The 22,353-nt window shown below is 44.0% G+C and overlaps 1 pseudogene; it reads left to right on the top strand.

The window, feature by feature from the left end:
• LOC137537089 (uncharacterized) overlaps positions 1–22,353 on the top strand; it is a 128,390-nt pseudogene that overhangs the window by 11,044 nt on the left and 94,993 nt on the right.

The following is a 22,353-nucleotide window of genomic DNA, read 5'->3' as shown; positions in this document are numbered from 1 at the left end:
TCCTCCAGGCCCACAGTGTGGAATGAGCTTTAAGAAATGAGTATGTACAAATCTTGTATTACCCTCACTAAGGGCAGCCGTTCTTATTCTCATATCGAGACCGGCATTGGGATGTTACATCGCACCTATTACACCCCGATGCACTTGCAGAGAATCTACCCCGTGAAACGCAATGTACTGCATGCTTTAGAAACTGCAATAGAGCAGAGTCTATGGCACATATATGGTGGTATTGCCCGGTAGTAAGGGACTTCTGGGGTGAGGTTGTCTCTGCTTTACCCTTGAACGGACCATCTCAACAGAACCCTTGATGTTAATACTGGGGGATTAGCCACCTGGTTGGAAGATTCCCCCACACAGATTAGCTCAGCATATAGCAAAGGCAGCCAGGCTACATATCGCAAAGCAGCAGCAGCAGCCTACTCTATTGATGGAAGCAGCTGAAGGCATAGTAACTGACATCCTTATTTCTGTTAATTGTCAGTGACTTGTTCAAGGTGTTCACAGAGACCTGGCAACCCTGGGCTGCATATATGGCAATGCAGAGCCCCAGTCATTAGCTCCTGCTCCTCAACAGTGCCTAGTGTACTTACAATGTGTTCCTCATTACCTGTAGGGGTCTTGGACCCTATTTTCTGCAATATGCACTATTATACACTGCGTGTACCCTTTGATCCTGATTCTGTGCTCCCGAGTTTATTTTATACTGTTTTGATGTAACCTTACCTTTCAATTTATATAATGTATTCTGATGGGTTTAATTGCACAGGCTTTATATTGTGGGGTGTCTGATATGCTTGTTGTTAAGAATTATTAACTCTTTAATAAAACTCTTTGAAATTAATAAACAAGTATGTATATGTATGGGGATATATAGTCGGGACTCCCACAGTGCTGATAATCCTCTGTGTAATATCCCTCTACAGATACCAGCTTCCTGTATAGATCACGTGACCACCTTACTGAACATGGATGAGAAGCAAAGTTACATGACTGAGAGGATATTAGACCTCACCCTGGAGATCATCTACCTGCTGACTGGAGAGGTGAGGATGATTCCTGGGAGGTCACATGACAATATTGTTGTCTCTGTTAGTAGAACACACAGCTGTGAGAGGAGGACTCTGGTAATGAACATGGTATTACTATTGTTTATGCTTTAACAGAATCATAAGATAGCGAGAGAGAAATCTGGTGAGCTAATGATGCCCAGAAGTCATCTGCGTGGCCCCTCCCCCATCACAGAGCCCCCACCTCACTCCCTGACACCAGAGAGGATCAAGAAGGCGATTCTAGAGGTCATCCACAAGATGATGGAACTGCTGACAGGAGAGGTGAGCAGTGCTGGGAATTATGGGAGATTATTCAGTAACAGCAAGGCGTGTGTGTCACAGAACAGCCGTGAGAAACGCAGGCGAATCGGAGGGATTCGCGCAGTCCATTTTCTGATCGCTTCCTGGTTAGATTTGCACAGTCATTGCAGCGAACAGAATGACATTCCTTCTTTTAAAAGACAGCAGGAAGCCTTCAGCAGAGTGTCCCAGGCACCCAGCTGTGCTAAGGGCCCATCCATCAGATGAAGTCAGATAAGTAGCCTGACAGAACCAATTTAATGGAGAGAAAGTGAGACTCCTCGGCCCCGATCTCAGCAGGGAAGCCGACACGTAGCCTTCTGCCTAGCTTCAAAGAGCCCTTCACCTAGAACTGACCTGCTGTAATTCCTAGATGTCTATAATAATCCATAAACTGCTATATTTGTCATATTTCCTGTGTTATAAGGCTGGCAGGCCCTCCAAACTCACAGTGCGTGCTGGGCTTTGCCTGGTGCTGGTACTGAGAAAGTTTCAGAACATTCTGAGGTAAGGGGCTGTCAGGAAGTTTGAAAGTGCCCTGGTGATACCACAGAGGTCCTACCCCTCATGTTTGGTATCAGGGTGCTGGGTAAATCGAGACAGATCTGAAAATGTTAGTAAATCTGCCCTGACCTGTACGGTTTTGTGAGATAGAGCCCATATATGGTTAGATATGATTTTTGGTCCCCAGCAGAGGGGGAGGACTCATCTCATGTTCTAAGGGGGTGTGTGGTTCCTGCCCTCACTCCCTCCTACTGGATCAGGGGTATAAGAATGGCAGAGGACCCAAAATCAATGTCCTCCACTTTGAAACATCATCCTGATTACATCCTTGCCAGCTTGATTACATGCTGGCATCTGGCTTCTTTGGACTTTGACACAGAGTCCTCCACTCTGAAACCAAGGACTTAGCATTTCTTTCCCAGAAAGGACATATTTCCACAAACCTAAGTATTTTTTCCCTCCTTTTATTTTCATACTGGCTATTACTGTTTCTGTAATTGTTGATTTTAATGATTTCTGTATATATTAATTATTTATATTGCGTTTTTAATAAATGACGCTAACGTCCTTTATTTGTTCAGCTACCCTGTTATTCAGCCGCACAAACTGAACCCGGGCTTCTGAAGAGTCGCTACTATTGTTGCTAGCTAGACACAATATAGTGTGTTTAACCGTTTTATTTGCAGCTCTAGAATCTGCCAGTCAGTGGGCTCCTCTGTCCCACGGTATCAGAGGTGGCGGCAGTTATACCCTGAAATAGTGTGTAAATTGTATTACCGTGACTCACAGGCTCCCTTCTAGTCGGTCTGCTGCCAAAATTCCAGCGTTTTCTGTGCACCGATTGCGACCACAGCTTGCATAGTCTGTGTGCTGAACCCGTTTTGAAGGCATTTTGCGGTCCGGCCACTAGGGGCCCTGTGACAATGTTTCTAGATGGTGACTATATCATTGTGTGTGTCAGGTTCCTATAAGGTGTCAGGATGTCACTATCTATTTCTCTATGGAGGAATGGCAGTATATAGAAGGACACAAGGACCTCTACAAGGACACCATGATGGAGAATCAGCCTCCCCTCACATCACCTGGTAAGAGGAGACTTTCATTTCTTGTAAAGAAAAGAGAAGTATGGAGGGTCCATCTAGAGAATTGGTTCTCAAACGTTTTCAGCAGAGGGCACCCCTTGACAAAATTAACAACTGAAATTCAATGTGGTTTAATAAATTGAATAGCAAACAACATAATAAACATCACATGAAGCAACAATAATATGTCCCCTTTAGTTACACAGCAGTTAGGCACCTAAAATGCACCTGAAACAATATACACTCAGCAACAGTCACCTAAAACAACACACACGCCACGCCCCCAAGTAATAGTTACTCTGATCCATGCACCCTTAAAATGTTCACCATGCACCACTAATAACTTGCACCTTGCACTCCTAAAAACTTGCACCCCTAATAGCTTGCACTCTGCACTTTGCACCCTTAATATCTTGCACTCTGTAGCTTGCACCCCTAATAGCTTGCACTCTTCACCTTGCACCGCTAATAGCTTGCACTCTGCCCCTTGCACCGCTAATAGCTTGCACTCTGCCCCTTGCACCGCTAATAGCTTGCACTCTGCACCTTCTACCCCTAATAGCTTTCACTCTGCACCTTGCAACCCTAATAGCTTGCACTCTGCACCTTGTATCCCTAATAGCTTGCACTCTGCACCTTGCACCCCTAATAGCGTGCAGTCTGCACCTTGCACCCCTAATAGCTTGCACTTTGCACCTTGCACCCCTAATAGCTTGCACTCTTCACCTTGCACCCCTAATAGCTTGCACTCTTCACCTTGCACTCCTAATAGCTTGCACTCTGCAACTTGCACCCCTAATAGCTTGCACTCTTCACCTTGCACCCCTAATAGCTTGCACTCTGCACCTTGCACCCCTAATAGCTTGTACTCTGCCCCTTGCACCGCTAATAGCTTGTACTCTGCCCCTTGCACCGCTAATAGCTTGCACTCTGCCCCTTGCACCGCTAATAGCTTGCACTCTGCACCTTGCACCTCTAATAGCTTGCACTCTGCACCTTGTACCCCTAATAGCTTGCACTCTGCACCTTGCACCCCTAATAGCTTGCAGTCTGCACCTTGCACCCCTAATAGCTTGCACTTTGCACCCCTAATAGCTTGCACTCTTCATCTTGCACCCGTAATAGCTTGCACTCTTCACCTTGCACCCCTAATTGCTTGCACTCTGCAACTTGCACCCCTAATAGCTTGCACTCTGCAACTTGCACCCCTAATAGCTTGCACTCTGCAACTTGCACCCCTAATAGCTTGCACTCTGCACCTTGCACCCCTAATAGCTTGCACTCTGCACCTTGCACCCCTAATAGCTTGCACTCTGCACCTTGTACCCCTAATAGCTTGCACTCTGCACCTTGCACCCCTAATAGCTTGCACTCTGCACCTTGCACATCTAATATCTTGCACTCTGCACCTTGCACCCCTAATAGCTTGCACTCTGCATCTTGCACCCCTAATAGCTTGCACTCTGCACCTTGCACCCCTAATAGCTTGCACTCTGCACCTTGTACCCCTAATATCTTGCACTCTGCACCTTGCACCCCTAATAGCTTGCACTCTGCACCTTGCACCCCTAATAGCTTGCACTCTGCACCTTGCACCCCTAATAGCTTGCACTCTGCACCTTGCACCTCTAACAGAGTGCTGCACATAATTCCAAATGCCACTATAGTAACCCTCCTCAGTTCCCCACCAACCATGTAACATAGCTTGAGGAGGGGGACACTGCACATAACGGGGAGTAATTGGAAAGGGGGATCTTCCAAATTAGTGTTTTAGCTATTTAAAAGCAATAGTAAATGCTTGGAAATTGTTTAGAATCAATTATCGTGTACTATGATTAAATGTACAGTATATTTGTCAAGGGGTACTTGTGATAATGTTTACTATGCTAGGGGGTACTTGGTGAGTACAGGGTTTTAAAAGGGGTACATACCAATTTAGTGTTGAGAAACACTGATCTAGCAATGTGCTGCTGGAAGAACCAGTCTTAAAGCGGACCTGAACTCAGAACTTCCTCTCTGCTCTAAAAGATAAACAACAGTCTAATATCCTTTAAAGAAAAAACATTTCTTTGTTACAGCTGATACCAATCCTGCAATAAATCAGCAGTGTGACTAGTTCCTGCTTTCATGTGAGCAGACATAGGGTTAACATCCTGGGTTTACAAATTAGCTGCTCTGCCGAGGACTTCCAGAGCTGATGCAGATGAGAGATCAAATTACACTTGTGGTTAGTCACAGATGAAGGCTAAACTCTCTAAATACATACAGGATGCATTTCACCATGTTTTCCTTCTGTCCTGCAAGAGTTCAGGTCCAGAAAGTCCTTAGAGTTCCACCTGCAGGTGAGTCTGGGAACTGCACAGCTCCGAGCAAGAGGGGAGACATCTGCTAGTAGACAGTGGAAGTTCTCACCAAAGTTCCTTAGTGCTGCCACCAGCAGGATTACACATGCACAGGCCATGACAGTTAGACTGCAGTCTATGGGTAGTCAAGCTGCAACAGGCACCCCATGCACCAAAAAAGCCTGCATCACCGTGCAGATCCCCATCATCTGATAAACACACAGAGACATTGGCCTCAATTCACTAAGTTTATCTCCTGTCTTTAATAACGTTTCTATAGTTATCACCATGGTGATGAGGCATGTAGTATTCAGGAAACATTTTACCTCAGGCAAACCTAAAGTTAACTCTTCTGTCTTTGTTAACTCTTCAATCCTTAAAATAACTCCAGAATTCTAAAGTTAAAGACAGGCTAAGGCCTCAATTCACTAAGCTTAACTCCTGTCTTTAATAACTCTTCTGAGCTATTTTACAGTTATCACCATGGTGATATAATTGTGATAACTGTAAAACAGCTCTGAAGAATTATTAAAGACAGGAGTTAAGCTTAGTGAATTGAGGCCATAGACAGTTAATTGCGCTATTGGCCGGACACTTGCCTTCCTCCGTCCCCCCGTGTGATTGGCCGGCTTGAGATGACAACGGCACTTCCTCCCCCTGCAGTCACACTGCATTATGATTGTTGTGAGTGCAGGATGTAAGCGCTGTGAGCGAGAGAGTAGGCCACGCCCCCCTGACGAAGTCGGAAGCCGGCGAAACTGTGGTAGGGAACCACTCTCCCCCATGGGCCGCCACACCGCCACTTAGCAGCGCAACACCCAGCGACGGTTGTGACATCTGCCACCCGTTCGGTGGCCTGTCTGGACAGGCTCACCAACTGGCCGGTGCCAGCACCCTCCGGTGCCCTGAGTTGATGCATCTGTGAGAGACTATTTGATGTCATGTGACAGCGGACTCTGCCCCTCTGCCTGACACAGGGACACTGTGAACATACAGACTGCTCAACGAGGAATGGGTGAGATGCCACTGTGCACAATCTACTAATTGCTTGCTACGTGCTCTGAGCAAGGCTGAACTAACATGCGAGATGTGATGTACAGGGAGATCTTGTTTGCTACCTGTTGTTTGGAAGCTGCTTTGCTTGGATTAAGGTGGTAATTTGGCTTGTGCTTGCTGTAAACTGTCACTGCTGCTTACCTGCTCAGAAGCTTCTGCTGTTGCAATTGCTGCATCCAATCAAATGTGGACTAATGGTTTCTAACCCAGAATGTTATGAGAACTGTTGAAAGTGTCTACATGTAAAAGAGGACTGAGGAGTAGAATACTCACTAAACAACTACAGTGGCTTGCAGAAGTGTTTGGCCCTCTTGATGTTTTCCACATTTTGTCACATTACTGCCACAAACATGAATCAATTTTATTGGAATTCCACGTGAAAGACCAATACAAAGTGGTGTACACGTGAGAAGTGGAACAAAAATCATACATGATTTCAAACATTTTTTACAAATAACTGCAGAGTGGGGTGTGCGTAATTAGTTAGCCCCCTTTGGTCTGAGCGCAGTAAGTTGCCCATAGACATTGCATGATGAGTGCTAATGACTAAATAGAGTGCACCTGTGTGTAATCTAATGTCAGTACAAATACAGCTGCTCTGTGATGGCCTCAGAGGTTGTCTAAGAGAATATTGGGAGCAACAACACCAAAGAACATACCAGACAGGTCAGGAATAAAGTTATTGAGAAATTTAAAGCAGGCTTCGGTTACAAAAAGATTGCCAAAGCCTTGAACATCCCACGGAGCACTGTTCAGGTGATCATTCAGAAATGGAAGGAGTATGGCACAACTGTAAACCTACCAAGACAAGGCCGTCCACCTAAACTCACAGGCCGAACAAGGAAAGCGATGATCAGAAATGCGATCAAGAGGCCCATGGTGACTCTGGACGAACTGCAGAAGTCTACAGCTCAGGTGGGGCAATCTGTCCATAGGACAACTATTAGTCGTGCACTGCACAAAGTTGGCCTTTATGGAAGAGTGGCAAGAAGAAAGCCATTGTTAACAGTAAAGCATAAGAAGTCCCGTTTGCAGTTTGCCACAAGCCGTGTGGGGGACACAGCAAACATGTGGAAGAAGGTGCTCTGGTCAGATGAGACCAAAATGAAACTTTTTGGCCAAAATGCAAAACGCTATGTGTGGCGGAAAACTAACACTGCACATCACTTTAAAACACACCATCCCCACTGTCAAATATGGTTATGGCAGCATCATGCTCTGGTGGTGCTTCTCTTCAGTAGGGACAGGGAAGCTGGTCAGAGTTGATAGGATAATGGGTGGAGCCAAATACAGGGCAATCTTCGAAGAAAACCTCTTGGAGTCTGCAAAAGACTTGAGACTGGGGCAGAGGTTCACCTTCCAGCAGGAGTCAGGACAACGACCCTAAACATAAAGCCAGGGCAACAATGGAATGGTTTAAAACAAAACATATCTATGTGTTAGAATGGGCCAGTCAAAGTCCAGATCTAAATCCATTAAAACATTAAAGGCTTGACCAGCGCTGCATATAGTCATGTGTCACTCCCACCACCAGCACCACATGGAGAGCGACTCACCCTTTAAGGTGGACCACAAGTTACAATGGTCAGAAAGCGCATCTGGGGCATTCAAAGGCTCCCCTCACCAATACACGCTATCCCTCCTCTGCTGCAGCCACCAATATTAAAAGGGTTCCAGCTTGTTCCACTTTAAACGTTTCCTGGGATAAAAGACATATCACTCATAGCGCAATACTGCATAAAACATCAAGCCTTTATTACATAGTTTTTATAAACTATGGGATAAGACTAAACTAAAATCTTTAGACCTTTTAGCCTCTTTTTATTGTTAATAAATGTCTTTTTATGAGACAAACTAGCGTGTTTTTTCAGCACAGTTCCTCCATAACCACGCTGGAGTGCACATTTTTAATAAAGTTTGCTGAGGGGGGGGGGGAGCCAGGATGAACCTGGACCAATCATAGAGCCCCAGTATAGTTTATAGAACCTCTACGCCGACACAGCCCCGTGCCCCTGATGAGTCACGTGTCATATTATGAAATCGATAGGGCAGAGCTGTGAACGGCGTTCTCGCACGTACAGGCGATAGGAGAGAGGCAGGAGTGGACTCGCACGAGCAGGGATTGAGGACACCTTTGGCCATACCGGGAGGCCGAGCAGGGGAGAGCCCGCGGGAGAAACTCTATGCGATGCCAAACTCGTGGAGCTTGTAAGTGCAAACCTGTAATAAAGGCTTGATTTTTTTTATGCAGTATTGCGCTATGAGTGATATGTCTTTTATCCGAGGAAACTTTTAAAGTGGAACAAACTGGAACCCTTTTAATATTGGTGGCTGCAGCAGAGGAGGGATAGCGTGTATAGGTGAAGGGAGCCTTTGAATCCCCCAGATGCGCTTTCTGACCATTGTAACTTGTGGTCCACCTTAAAGGGTGGGTCGCTTTCCATGTGGTGCTGGTGGTCGGAGTGACACATGACTATATGCAGCGCTAGTCGAGCCTTTGATGTTTTAAAGAGGATCTGTCACATCAAAAGATCCCCTGGGGGGTACTCACCTCGGGTGGGGGAAGCCTCTGGATCCTAATGATGCTTCCCACGCCGTCCTCCGTCCCTCAGGGGTCTCGCTGCAGCCCTCCGAGAATAATGACGTCAATATTTACCTTCCTGGCTCCTGCGCAGGCGCTCTGACAGCTGTCGGCTCCGAACTACATGGAAATACCCGATCGCTGTCGGGTCTGCTCTACTGCGCAGGCGCATGTTTCCGGCGCCTGCGCAGTAGAGCGGACCCGACTGAGATCGGGTATTTCCGTGTAGTTCGGAGCCGAGAGCAGCCACAGCGCCCCCGCTGGAGCCTGCAAAGGTAAATATTGAACTGACAGTCGGGTCTGTCGCCGGCTGTTAGGAGGGCTGCAGCGAGACCCCCGTGGGACAGAGGACGGCGTGGGAAGCCTCATTAGGATCCGGAGGCTTCCCCCACCCGAGGTGAGTACCCCCCAGGGGATCTTTTTGACGTTACAGAGTCTCTTTAATGTTGAACGAGAGGATAAACTCGCCTACTATTGACTTCAGCGAAGCCTAAACCATCTTGTTATGGGATTTTTTAGCACTTGAAGGGAATTGGAAAAGTGCTTTTTAGACATTTAACTGGACTAATTCAGATTTGTACTCAGGGTGACTCACAAGTTTCCAGTAACTGTTGAGCCACCGGATGTGTTTTATCTAGTATACTTTTTATAATTTACTGTTTTATCAGGGTTTATTTTTTCTAATAGATGTGCAATACCTCTGACCATACCTTATTGATCCAATATAGTGTGCGCAGGGCTTAACCAGCTCTTGCTGGAATTGAAAGACAGATCTAAATCCAATCGAGTATCTGTGGCAAGATCTGAAAACTGCTGTTCACAAACGCTGTCCATCTAATCTGACTGAGCTGGAGCTGTTTTGCAAAGAAGAATGGGCAAGGATTTCAGTCTCTAGATGTGCAAAGCTGGTAGAGACATACCCTAAAACACTGGCAGCTGTAATTGCAGCAAAGGTTTGGAATCATGTATGATTTTCGTTCCACTTCTCACTTGTACACCACTTTGTATTGGTCTTTCACGTGGAATTCCAATAAAATTGACTCATGTTTGTGGCAGTAATGTGACCAAATGTGGAAAACTTCAAGGAGGCCGAATACTTTTGCAAGCTACTGTATTTGTCCCAATCCGGACAGCATTTGATTCCCTAATATCTCATGTATGTTTGTATGGTGCACCGGTGAGTGGGGTGTGCTCTGTATGTGTGGCGGGGTGGCCATCCCATGCGGTTTTAATTTGCAAGCCGTCCGAGAAATGTTTGCAACATTAATAAAGGAATAGCTTTGTATTTTTCTAAGTCAGCTGTGGGTATTATTTTTTGCTTTATGACACGCATGTCAGCCCTACTAAACCACTTCAAACTTTGAGTAAATACAGGCTGTTAATTAACTGCGTGTGAAAATAACTACAGAGTAGGTAACTTAACTACAGGAGAGTTAACTTAACTACAGAGGAGGTAACTTAAGAAATGAAGAGATAAGATAACTCTCTGTGTGGAGGTACTTTTTCTCTTGCTTTATTATCTCCAGCATGATCTTAGTGAATTGAGGCCAATGGCCTCAATTCACTGAGGTTATCTCCTGTCTTTAATAACGTTTCTGGAGTTATCACTATGGTGATAAGGCATGTAGTATTCAGGAAACATTTTACCTCACCTCAGGCAAACCTAAAGTTAACTCTTCTGTCTTTAAGTTAACTCTTCAATCCTTAAAATAACTCCAGAATTCTAAAGTTAAAGACAGGCTGTTAATTAACTACATGTGAAAATAACTACAGAGGAGGTAACTTAAGGACTGAAGAGATAAGATAACTCTCTCACTGTGGAAACTTATCTCTACACCTTAATAAGGCAAGATTGATGTATGGATGTAAGTTTTCTCTTGCCTTATTATCTTCAGCATGATCTTAGTGAATTGAGGCCAATGTATTTAATCAGTGTGTGTGTTTCCTACAGATGGATCCAGTAACAGAAACCCACCAGAGAGATATACAGGTCCTCTTTATTCCCGGGACTGTCCACAGGGAGATCCCACCATCCTCCACCATTATCAGGTATGTGGGGCTGAGAATCTACAACTCAAAAGTGACTTCAATTCTACAAGATGATATTTTTCTATGCAGTTAGATTATTAATGCTCTACTTTTCAGGATGTCAATTTATATATTTTTATGTTTTAGGACAAACAACAGATTGTTATAAAAGTTGAACAAGAGATACATATGACAAGTGATCAGCAGTCGATGGAGGAGGACAATGTAATTGGGACAAAACATGCAGCAGGGGGGCGTGTAAAGGTAATTCGGAGCTCTGGCAGTTGCCGGACCCCAAATTACATAATAGTATTTCACGCCGCTGGGTAGTTTAGTGGCAGCAGGGAGAGAACATCATACGGCTCGCCCTGCGCCCAACTCACCGGCGATGAATACGTATGTACTGGGTGGTGTTTTGTAAAACGCACAGCCATCTGTGTTGCAGAACAAGGCCATATAGTTAGGCCCTTATTATTGTGTGATAAATGTATAAATTGTGTGTCATGTATGAAATATTATCTGTAAAAAAAAAACTGTGCAGCATGTTCACATGTAAGTAATGAATGTAAGTTAGTGTCTGTTGTAAATAAAGTTAATTTTAGTAGGTGGGTGAATAGTGGGGGTGGTCTAACTTTCTAGGGGTGTGGACTGTGGGGAAAGTGTGACTTCATAATCAGTCGTCCTCCAGGTCCACAGTGGGGAATGAGCTTTAATAAATATGTACAAATCTTGTATTACCCTCACTAAGGGTAGCCGTTCTTATTCTCATAGCGAGACCAGCATTGGGGTGTTACATCGCACCTATTACACCCCGATGCACTTGCAGAGAATCTACCCCGTGAAACGCAATGTACTGCCAGCTTTAGAAACTGCAATAGAGCAGAGTCTATGGCACATATATGGTGGTATTGTCCGGTAGTAAGGGACTTCTGGGATGAGGTTGTCTCAGCTTTGCACTTGAACGGACCATCTCAACAGAACCCTTGATGTTAATACTGGGGGATTAGCCCCCTGGTTGGAAGATTCCCACACAGATTAGCTCAGCATATAGCAAAGGCAGCCAGGCTACATATCGCAAAGCAGCAGCAGCAGCCTACTCTATTGGTGGAAGCAGCTGAAGGCATAGTAACTGACATCCTTATTTCTGTTAATTGCCAGTGACTTGTTCAAGGTGTTCACAGAGACCTGGCAACCCTGGGCTGCATATATGGCAATGCAGAGCTCCAATCATTAGCTCTTGCTCCTGAACAGTGCCTAGCGTACTTACAATGTGTTCCTCATTACCTGTGGGGGTCTTGGACCCTATACTCTGCAATATGCACTATGATACGCTGTGTGTACCCTTTGATTCTGATTCTGTGCTCCTGAATTTATTTTATACTGTTTTTATGTAAACTTACTTTTAAATTTATGTAATGTATTCTGATGGGTTTAATTGCACAGGCCTTATATTGTGGGGTGTCTGATATGCTTGTTGTTAAGAATTGTTAACTCTTTAATAAAACTCTTTGAAATAATAAACAAGTATGTATATGTATGGGGATATATAGTCTGGACTCCCACAGTGCTGATAATTCTCTGTGTATTATCCCTCTACAGATACCAGCTTCCTATATAGATCACATGACCACCTTACTTAACATGGATGAGAAGCGAAGTTACATGGCTGAGAGGATATTAGACCTCACCCTGGAGATCATCTACCTGCTGACTGGACAGGTGAGGATGATTCTGGAAGGTCACATGACATTATTGTTGTCTCTGTTAGTAGAACACACAGCTGTGAGGTAAGGACTCTGATGATTCTATGATTCTGTTATGCTTTAACAGAATCATCAAATATTGAGGGGGAGATCTGGTGAGATACTGATGCCAAGAAATCATCTCCATGGACCTTCCCCCATAACAGAGCCCTCACCTCACTCCCTGACACCAGAGAGGAACAAGAAGGAGATTCTAGAGGTCATCCACAAAATGATGGAGCTGCTGACAGGAGAGGTGAGCAGTGCTGGGAATTATGGGAGATTATTCAGTAACAGCAAGGTGTGTGTCTGTGTGATGACTGTATTATTGTGTGTGTCAGATTCCTATAAGGTGTCAGGATGTCACCATCTATTTCTCCGTGGAGGAGTGGCAGTATATAGAAGGACACAAGGACCTCTACAAGGACATCATGAAAGACAATCAGCTTCCCCTCACAGGTAAAGGGAGACTTTCATTTCTTGTAACGAAAAGAGAAGTATGGAGGGTCCATCTAGAGAATTGGTTCTCAAACTTGTTCAGCAGAGGGCACCCCTTGCCAAATTAACAACTGAAATTCAATGGGGTTTAATAATTTCAAAAGCAAAAACATAATAAACATCATATGGAGCAACAATAATACAGTATGCCCCCTTTAGTTACACAGCAATTAGGCAACTAAAATGCACCTGAAACAACATACACTCAGCAACATTTACCTAAAACAACACACATGCCACGCCCCCAAGTAATAATTACTCTGATTCATGCACCCTTAAAATGTTCACCATGCACCACTAATAACTTGCACCTTGCACTCCTAATAACTTGCACTCTGCACCTTGCACCCCTAATAGCTTGCACTCTGCACCTTGCACCCCTAATAACTTGCACCCCTAATAGCTTGCACTCTGCACATTGCACCCCTAATAGCTTGCACTCTGCACATTGCACCCCTAATAGCTTGCACTCTGCACCTTGTACCCCTAATAGCTTGCAATCTGCACCTTGCACCCCTAATATCTTGCACTCTGCACCTTTTACCCCTAATACCTTGCACTCTGTGCCTTGTACCCTTAATATCTTGCACTCTGCACCTTGCACCCCTAATAGCTTGCACTCTGCACCTTGTACCCCTAATAGCTTGCACTCTGCACCTTGCACCCCTAATAGCTTGCACTCTGCACCCTGTACCCCTAATAGCTTGCACTCTGCACCCCTAATAGCGTGCACTCTGCACCTTGCACTCCTAATAGCTTGCACTCTGCACCTTGTACCCCTAATAGCGTGCACTCTGCACCCCTAACTAATAGCTTGCACTCTTCACCTTGCAACTCTCATAGCTTGCATTCTGCACCTTCTACCCCTAATAGCTTGCACTCTGCACCCTGTACCCCTAATAGCTTGCACTCTGCACCTTGCACCCCTAATAGCTTGCACTCTGCACCTTGCACCCCTAATAGCTTGCACTCTGCACCTTGTACCCCTAATAGCTTGCACTCTGCACCTTGCACCCCTTATAGCTTGCACTCTGCACTTTGCACCCCTCATAGCTTGCACTCTGCACCCTGTACCCCTAATAGCTTGCACTCTGCACCCCTAATAGCGTGCACTCTGCACCTTGCACCCCTAATAGCATGCACTCTGCACCTTGCACCCCTAATAGCTTGCACTCTGCACCTTGCACCCCTAATAGCGTGCACTCTGCACCTTGCACCCCTAATAGCTTGCACTCTGCACCTTGCACCCCTAATAGCTTGCACTCTGCACCTTGCACCCCTAATAGCTTGCACTCTGCACTTTGCACCCCTAATAGCTTGCACTCTGCACTTTGCACCCCTAATAGCTTGCACTCTGCACCTTGTACCCCTTATAGCTTGCACTCTGCACCTTGTACCCCTTATAGCTTGCACTCTGCACCTTGCACCCCTAATAGCTTGCACTCTGCACATTGCACCTCTAACAGAGTGCTGCACATAATTCCAAATGCCACTATAGTATTCCTCCTCAGTTCCACACCAACCATGTAAGATAGCTGCACATGAGGGGGAGTAATTGGAAAGGTGGATCTTCCGGGGCAGCCAGCATCAGTGAAAAAGAAATAAAAAAATGGCCGCTCACAATACAAGATGGGAAGGGAAAGCTGGATATTTCCAAAGTTACTTTTATGGAAATGACCCTTTATATGTCGGCTTTCTCTCCTATTCTAACACTAACTTTCCCCCGTTTAACACCTAACACTAACCTTCAATTCCAATCCTAACATTCCCATTCACTCTTATTGCTGCTAAACAAGTTTGGCTACATTAGAATGTATATGTAGCTGAACTCCATACCTAATGGAGCACAGTCCTTGCCACTCCCTCCAACCACTCGTACAGCCATATGACTGCTTAGAGATAGATGGGTGCTGCTTTCCTGTACCAAAATCCAGGTCCACCGTAATGTTAGTGTAATTATTGGTCCTGCAGATTTTGGTTGTAACTAGGACCAGACCAGCCCATCAACAATCTGTGCATGCCAATCACTTTCGAGGTTTAAAGGACAACTGAAGTGAGAAGACTATGAAGGCTGCCATGTGTATTTCCTTTTAAACAATACCAGTTGACTGGCAGCCCTGCTGGTCTGTATGGTTACAGAAGTGTATGAATAACACCAGAAACAAGCATGTAGCTAATCTTGTCAGATCTGACAATAATGTCAGAAACACCTGATCTGCTGCATGCTTGTTCAGGGTCTATGGCTGAAAGTATCAGAGGCAGAGGGTCAGCAGGGCTGCCAGGCAACTGGTTTTGCTTAAAAGGAAATAAACATGGCAGCCTCCATATACCTCTCTCTTCAGCTGTCCTTTAAACAATACCAGAAGATCACTAATGAAATACTGGTGTCTGTACAATGGATAAGAGATATGAAACTGTTTATTTTTACAAACATGCAATCATACAAATACACACACCACATTACACCTGCAGTCATACAATGCATAACACAGGGTGCACCACAAGTACCAAAACTCCTCTAACTAGCTTTACGATGGCAAAATATACAGGAGCACCAATCGCTCAATATATGAGCAATGGGAATATACAGGATCACAGAACACTCAGAATATATACAGGAGAGGATAAATCTAATCAGCATACAGGAGGGAAATCAGACAGGCAGAGGTAAGCCAGGAAATCAGATAATACTGATAGGCAAAGAGTAGTCAGGCTAGCAAAGATCAATGCCGGGAAGTCACAGGAACAGGAACATGGAGCAAGGGACACAGAACCAATGGCCAGAGCTGCCAGCAACAAGCAGAATGATCTCGCAATGTGCTGCTGGAAGAACCAGTCTTAAAGCGGACCTGAACTCAGAACTTCCTCACTGCTCTAAAAGATAAACAGTATAATATCCTTTAAAGAAAAAAAACATTTCTTTCTTACAGCTGATACCAATCCTGCAATAAATCTGCAGTGTGTCTACTCCCTGCTTTCATTCAAACAGACATAGCATCCTGTGCTTAAAAATTAATTAATCACCAAAGTTCCTTAGTGCTGCCACCAGCAGGATTACACATGCACAGGTCATGACAGTTAGACTGCAGTCTATGGGTAGTCAAGCTGCAACAGGCACCCCATGCACAAAAATAGCCTGCAGATCCCCATTATCTGATAAACACACAGAGACAATGTAATCAGCCCCTGTGTGTGTTTCCTACAGATGGATCCAGTAGCAGAAACCCACCAGAGACATATACAGGTCCTCTTTATTCCCGGGATTGTCCACAGGAAGATCCCACCATCCGCCACCATTATCAGGTATGTGGGGCTGAGGATCTACAACTCAAATGTGACTTCAATTCTAAGAGATGATATTTTTCTATGCAGTTAGATTATTAATGCTCTACTTTTCAGGATGTCAATTTATATATTGTTATGTTTTAGGACAAACAACAGATTGTTATAAAAGTTGAACAAGAGATACATATGACAAGTGATCAGCAGCCGATGGAGGAGGACAATTTAATTGGGACAAAACAGGAGGAAACTTGTAAGCCTCTCAGTCAAGGTTTATGTGAATAGTTTTTAAGAAGCGCTAAAATGACAATTTCTTACTATCACAGCTTATCATACAGTCATTTGGTTTTGGCCCTTATTCTGACCAGATGACCTTTATCAACATATCTCCCCCAACTCGTAATATGTCTAGCAAATGAGGAGGAGATACTTTACACCATATGAAAGGCCCATCTCTATTCCTCAGTATAATATCATAGTACCAACAAATGAGGAGGAGATACTGTACACCATATGAAAGGCCCATCTCCATTCCTCAGTATAACATCATAGCACCAACAAATGAGGAGGAGATACTTTACACCATATGAGAGGCCCATCTCTATTCCTCAGTATAATATCATAGTACCAACAAATGAGGAGGAGATACTGTACACCATATGAAAGGTCCATCTCTATTCCTCAGTATAACATCATAGTACCAACAAATGAGGAGGAGATACTGTACACCATATGAAAGGCCCATCTCCATTCCTCAGTATAACATCATAGCACCAACAAATGAGGAGGAGATACTGTACACCATATGAAAGGCCCATCTCCGTTCCTCAGTATAACATCATAGCACCAACAAATGAGGAGGAGATACTGTACACCATATGAAAGGCCCATCTCCATTCCTCAGTATAACATCATAGTACCAACAAATGAGGAGGAGATACTGTACACCATATGAAAGGCCCATCTCCATTCATCAGTATAACATCACAGTACCAACAAATGAGGAGGAGATACTGTACATCATATGAAAGGCCCATCTCCATTCCTCAGTATAACATCATAGTGCCAACAAAGGAGGAGGAGATACTGTACACCATATGAAAGGCCCATCTCCATTCCTCAGTATAACATCATAGTGCCAACAAATGAGGTGGAGACACTGTACATCATATGAAAGGCCCATCTCCATTCCTCAGTATAACATCATAGTACCAACAAATGAGGAGGAGATACTGTACACCATATGAAAGGCCCATCTCTATTCCTCAGTATAACATCATAGTACCAACAAATGAGGAGGAGATACTGTACACCATATGAAAGGCCCATCTCCATTCCTCAGTATAACATCATAGCACCAACAAAGGAGGGGATACTGTACACCATATGAAAGGCCCATCTCCATTACTCAGTATAACATAATAGTGCCAACAAATGAGGAGGAGATACTGTACACCATATGAAAGGCCCATCTCCATTCCTCAGTATAACATCATAGTACCAACAAAGGAGGGGATATGGTACATCATAGGAAAGGTTCATCTTTGTTACTCAGTATAACATCATGTTCCCAAGGAATTGGGAGGAGTCATATCGGTTTACATTATTCGGGACACATTATTGTTAGCTTTTTCATTAGCGGAATTCTGAGGAAAAAAAACTGGTTTTAGACCAACAAGCAGATCTGCACTGAAAAAAAAATGTCTTTTTATCAATTATCTTCACTTTCCCATTTTTATCATCCCCAACAGATGGACAGAATATGGGGAGCCCCTCGGAGGGACGTCTTATCCCCCCTCCAGAAGATGCTGCAGAAGATAATGGCGTCACACAATGTTCTCCAGGAGGAAACCCCATTACTGGAAATACACATCACAGGGATCACAGTGCGACTAGAGCAACACATCCCTGTAGCCCTGGGAAATCTTCTGATAAACCAGACACTATTATTACAAGTGTAAACTCAGCAACTCACACCGAGTACAAAGCAAACAGTCACAGCCCTGAGCATTGCCTTTCATATTCAGAGTATGGGAAAAGTATTAGTAGCACAAAATCCCTTCTCAGTCACCAGAATACCGAAACCAGAGAGCATCCCTCTTCATATTCAGAGTGTGGGAAAGAATTAATTGACAAAGGAGTTTTTATCAGACATCAGAAAACTCACACTGGGGAGCAGCCTTTTTTATGTTCAGTGTGTGAGAAAGGGTTTGCTCGCAAAGGTGAACTTCTTAGGCATCAGAAAACTCACACTGGTGAGAGGCCATTTACCTGTTTAGAGTGTGGGAAAGGGTTTACTCTCAAAGCTAACCTTCTTAGTCATCAGACAACTCACACTGGTGAGAGGCCATTTATATGTTCAGAGTGTGGGAAAGGGTTTGCTCTCAAAAGTAACCTTCATAGGCATCAGAAAACTCATACTGGAGTGAGGCCTTTTACATGTTCAGAGTGTGGGAAAGGGTTTGCTCGCAAAGGTAACCTTTTCAGTCATCGGAAAACTCATACTGGTGAGACACCGTTTACATGTCCAAAATGTGGGAAAGGGTTTGCTTTCAAATGTAACCTTCATAGGCATCAGAAAACTCACACTGGTGAGAGGCCTTTTACATGTTCAGAGTGTGGGAAAGGGTTTGCTCACAAAGCTCACCTTTTAAGTCATCAGAAAACTCATTCTGGTGAGTGGCTATTTACATGTTCAGAGTGTGGGAAAGGGTTTGCTTTCAAAAGTAACCTTCTTATACATCAGAAAACTCATACTGGTGAGAGGCCATTTACATGTTCAGAGTGTGGGAAAGGGTTTGCTCGCAACGCTCACCTTTTAAGTCATCAGAAAACTCATACTGGTGAGTGGCTATTTACATGTTCAGAATGTGGGAAAGGGTTTGCTTTCAAAGCTAACCTTCTTAGTCATCTGAAAACTCACACTGGTGAAAGGCCATTTACATGTTCAGAGTGTGGGAAAGGGTTTGCTCTCAAAGCTAACCTTCTTAGTCATCAGACAACTCACACTGGTGAGAGGCCATTTACATGTTCAGAGTGTAGGAAAGGGTTTGCTCTCAAAGGTGACCTTCTTAGGCATCAGAAAACTCACACCGGTGAGAGGCCATTTACATGTTCAGAGTGTGGGAAAGGGTTTGCTCTCAAAGCTAACCTTCTTAGTCATCAGACAACTCACACTGGTGAGAGGCCATTTACATGTTCAGAGTGTGGGAAAGGGTTTGCTTTCAGAAGTAACCTTCATAGGCATCAGAAAAGTCATACTGGAGAGAGGCCTTTTACATGTTCAGAGTGCGGGAAAGGGTTTGCTCTCAAAGGTAACCTTTTCAGTCATCGGAAAACTCATACTGGTGAGACACCGTTTACATGTTCAGAGTGTGGGAAAGGGTTTGCTTTCAAATGTAACCTTCTTACTCATCAGAAAACCCACACTGGTGAGCGGCCATTTACATGTTCAGAGTGTGGGAAAGTGTTTGCTTTCAAAGGTGACCTTCTTAGTCATCAGAAAAGTCACACTGGTGAGAGGCCATTTACATGTTCAGAGTGTGGGAAAGGGTTTGCTTTTAAAGGTAACCTTCTTAGTCATCAGAAAACTCATACTCGTGAGAGACAATTTACATGTTCAGAGTGTGGGAAAGGGTTTGCTCTGAAACGTTACCTTCAGAGGCATCAGAAAACTCATACTGGTGAGAGACCTTTTACATGTTCAGAGTGCGGGAAAAGGTTTGCTCTCAAAAGTAACCTTTTCAGTCATCGGAAAACCCATACTGGTGAGACACCGTTTACATGTTCAGAGTGTGGGAAAGGGTTTGCTTTCAAATCTTATCTTCTTGCTCATCAGAAAACTCACACTGGTGAGAGGCCGTTTACATGTTCGGTGTGTGGTAAAGGATTTGCTCACAAAAGTGAGCTTCATAGGCATAAGAAAACTCATACTGGTGAGAAGCCATTTACATGTTCAGAGTGTGGGAAAGGGTTTGCTGTGAAATATAACCTGCTTCGTCATCTGAAAACGCACACTGGTGAGAGGCCATTTACATGTTAAGAGAGTGGGAAAAGGTTTTGCTCAGGAAGGTAACCTTCTTAGGCATCAGAAAACTCACACTGTTAAGAGGCTTTTTACATGTTCAGAGTGTGGGAAAAGGTTTGCACTCAAAGCCAACCTTCTTAGTCATCACTCATGTTGACAATATACAAATCTTAAAAACCTAAGCAAAGCCTTCAGCAATGTCACACTGGTGAATGGACATTGTCAGACAGACAAGTACAGACTGCTGGAAATCGTTTAAGCCTTCAGCTATAGCAGTTATCTCACAATGGTGAGCGGCTTTTTTCATGCTCAGAGTGTACGAAATCACAGAAGTGATGCCTTCACATACATCAGAGATGTAACACTGGTGGGCAGCCTTTTTCATGTTCAGAGTGTGGGAAATCTTTCAAAACAAAGTCAAAACCTGTAGCTACATCAGAAATGTCACACTGGTGAGCAGCTTTTTTCGTGTTCAGAATGTGGCCAATCTTTTCAACATAAGCACAACATTCAGCTACATCAGCTGTTAGTTGCTTTTAGGTGAAAGAATTGCCATAAACTTTCTTACCTTGTGAAGGGGTTTGTATAATTAAATATTAAATCTTGCAGCCATTGATTCCTAAATAAAGTGACATTTTGAGTATTGTCTTGGAGAGGGAGTGGTTACTGCCTCCTTTATGGAAGCTCTAGTTATTGTTGTTTTTTTTACTCAGTAAAAATGCACAGATTGATGAGTTCTCAACTAGTGGTGTAACAGCATAATTAAAAACTATATAGCAGAATCCCTACATAGCAGACCCCAAATGTCCAATAAAGATAGTTTACCTCATCCCAACTCCACCACGAAACAATCAGCCACAAACCATACATCCACGCAGGCATATTCACCGGACCCCCGTTCTGTGGCCACCCCATGAAGGGCCAATACATCAAAGTACACACCGACGTGACTCCTACAGCAATAGGAAAAGGAAAACTACCCTAAAAAAGAGAAAAAAGAACAGAAGAAAAAAAGAAAGCAGCCAACACAGAAACACAGCACAGAGGAGCACAGCAGGGGGAATCACATGTACTAACATCACCGTTATCTTCCACTGTGATGTTTAGATAAATTCTACCAGTGGGAATATTCATGTTATTAGGCTGCTACAGGTCAGAATACTAATTTGCGTTATCAATAGTGTTATTAAAGTCATACCTCATCAATCCACCACATTCATCTCCACACTTCCAGATTACCAAACCTATTGCAATATCATACATCTTTTTGGTACAGCTAGTTACTTCAGCTGATCCCATCCCACACGTGTGCATAACCAGTCATAACAACAGTTACCACACAGAGGACGCACACTAGACTACCATCCTCTTACTTCCCTTACAACATCCTAACCTACATTCATATTCCCTTCCTTGCATGTTCATCCCCTGTCTCAGTAATGTCACCTCTTCATGCAATAAAACAAACATTGCCTTTTCTTATCCGGGAGGCCTGTCTACAATTCTTATATAATGTTTTCTGTAAGTTGCCTCCAGATCCTATATGCTGTGTTGGAACAATCATATCCGGAATAACAGTGGACAAACATCTCATTATCACAAAGGACATCCATACTGGTGATCCGTTCATTCAGAGCCGGAGGATTGGAGCTCTCCCAGTTATTGATTATCCTATTTTTAGCAACAATCGTGCTGATTTCTTTAATTAGAGAACTTCTAATATTTTTGTTATTTTCTGCACAGCTAAGGATCGCATCACGTGCTGTGAGAACAAAGTTTTCCTTTAATACATTTTAATCAAAGGTAGATACTGTATGTTCTCCCCAAATCTTTTAACTGTGACACAAGACCACCACATG

The sequence above is a fragment of the Hyperolius riggenbachi genome, chromosome 10 (assembly GCF_040937935.1).
Source record: "Hyperolius riggenbachi isolate aHypRig1 chromosome 10, aHypRig1.pri, whole genome shotgun sequence".
Classification (NCBI taxonomy): Eukaryota; Metazoa; Chordata; class Amphibia; order Anura; family Hyperoliidae; genus Hyperolius; species Hyperolius riggenbachi.
Note: the sequence above shows the minus strand (reverse complement) of the source record. Positions and strands in the feature narration are given on the sequence as shown.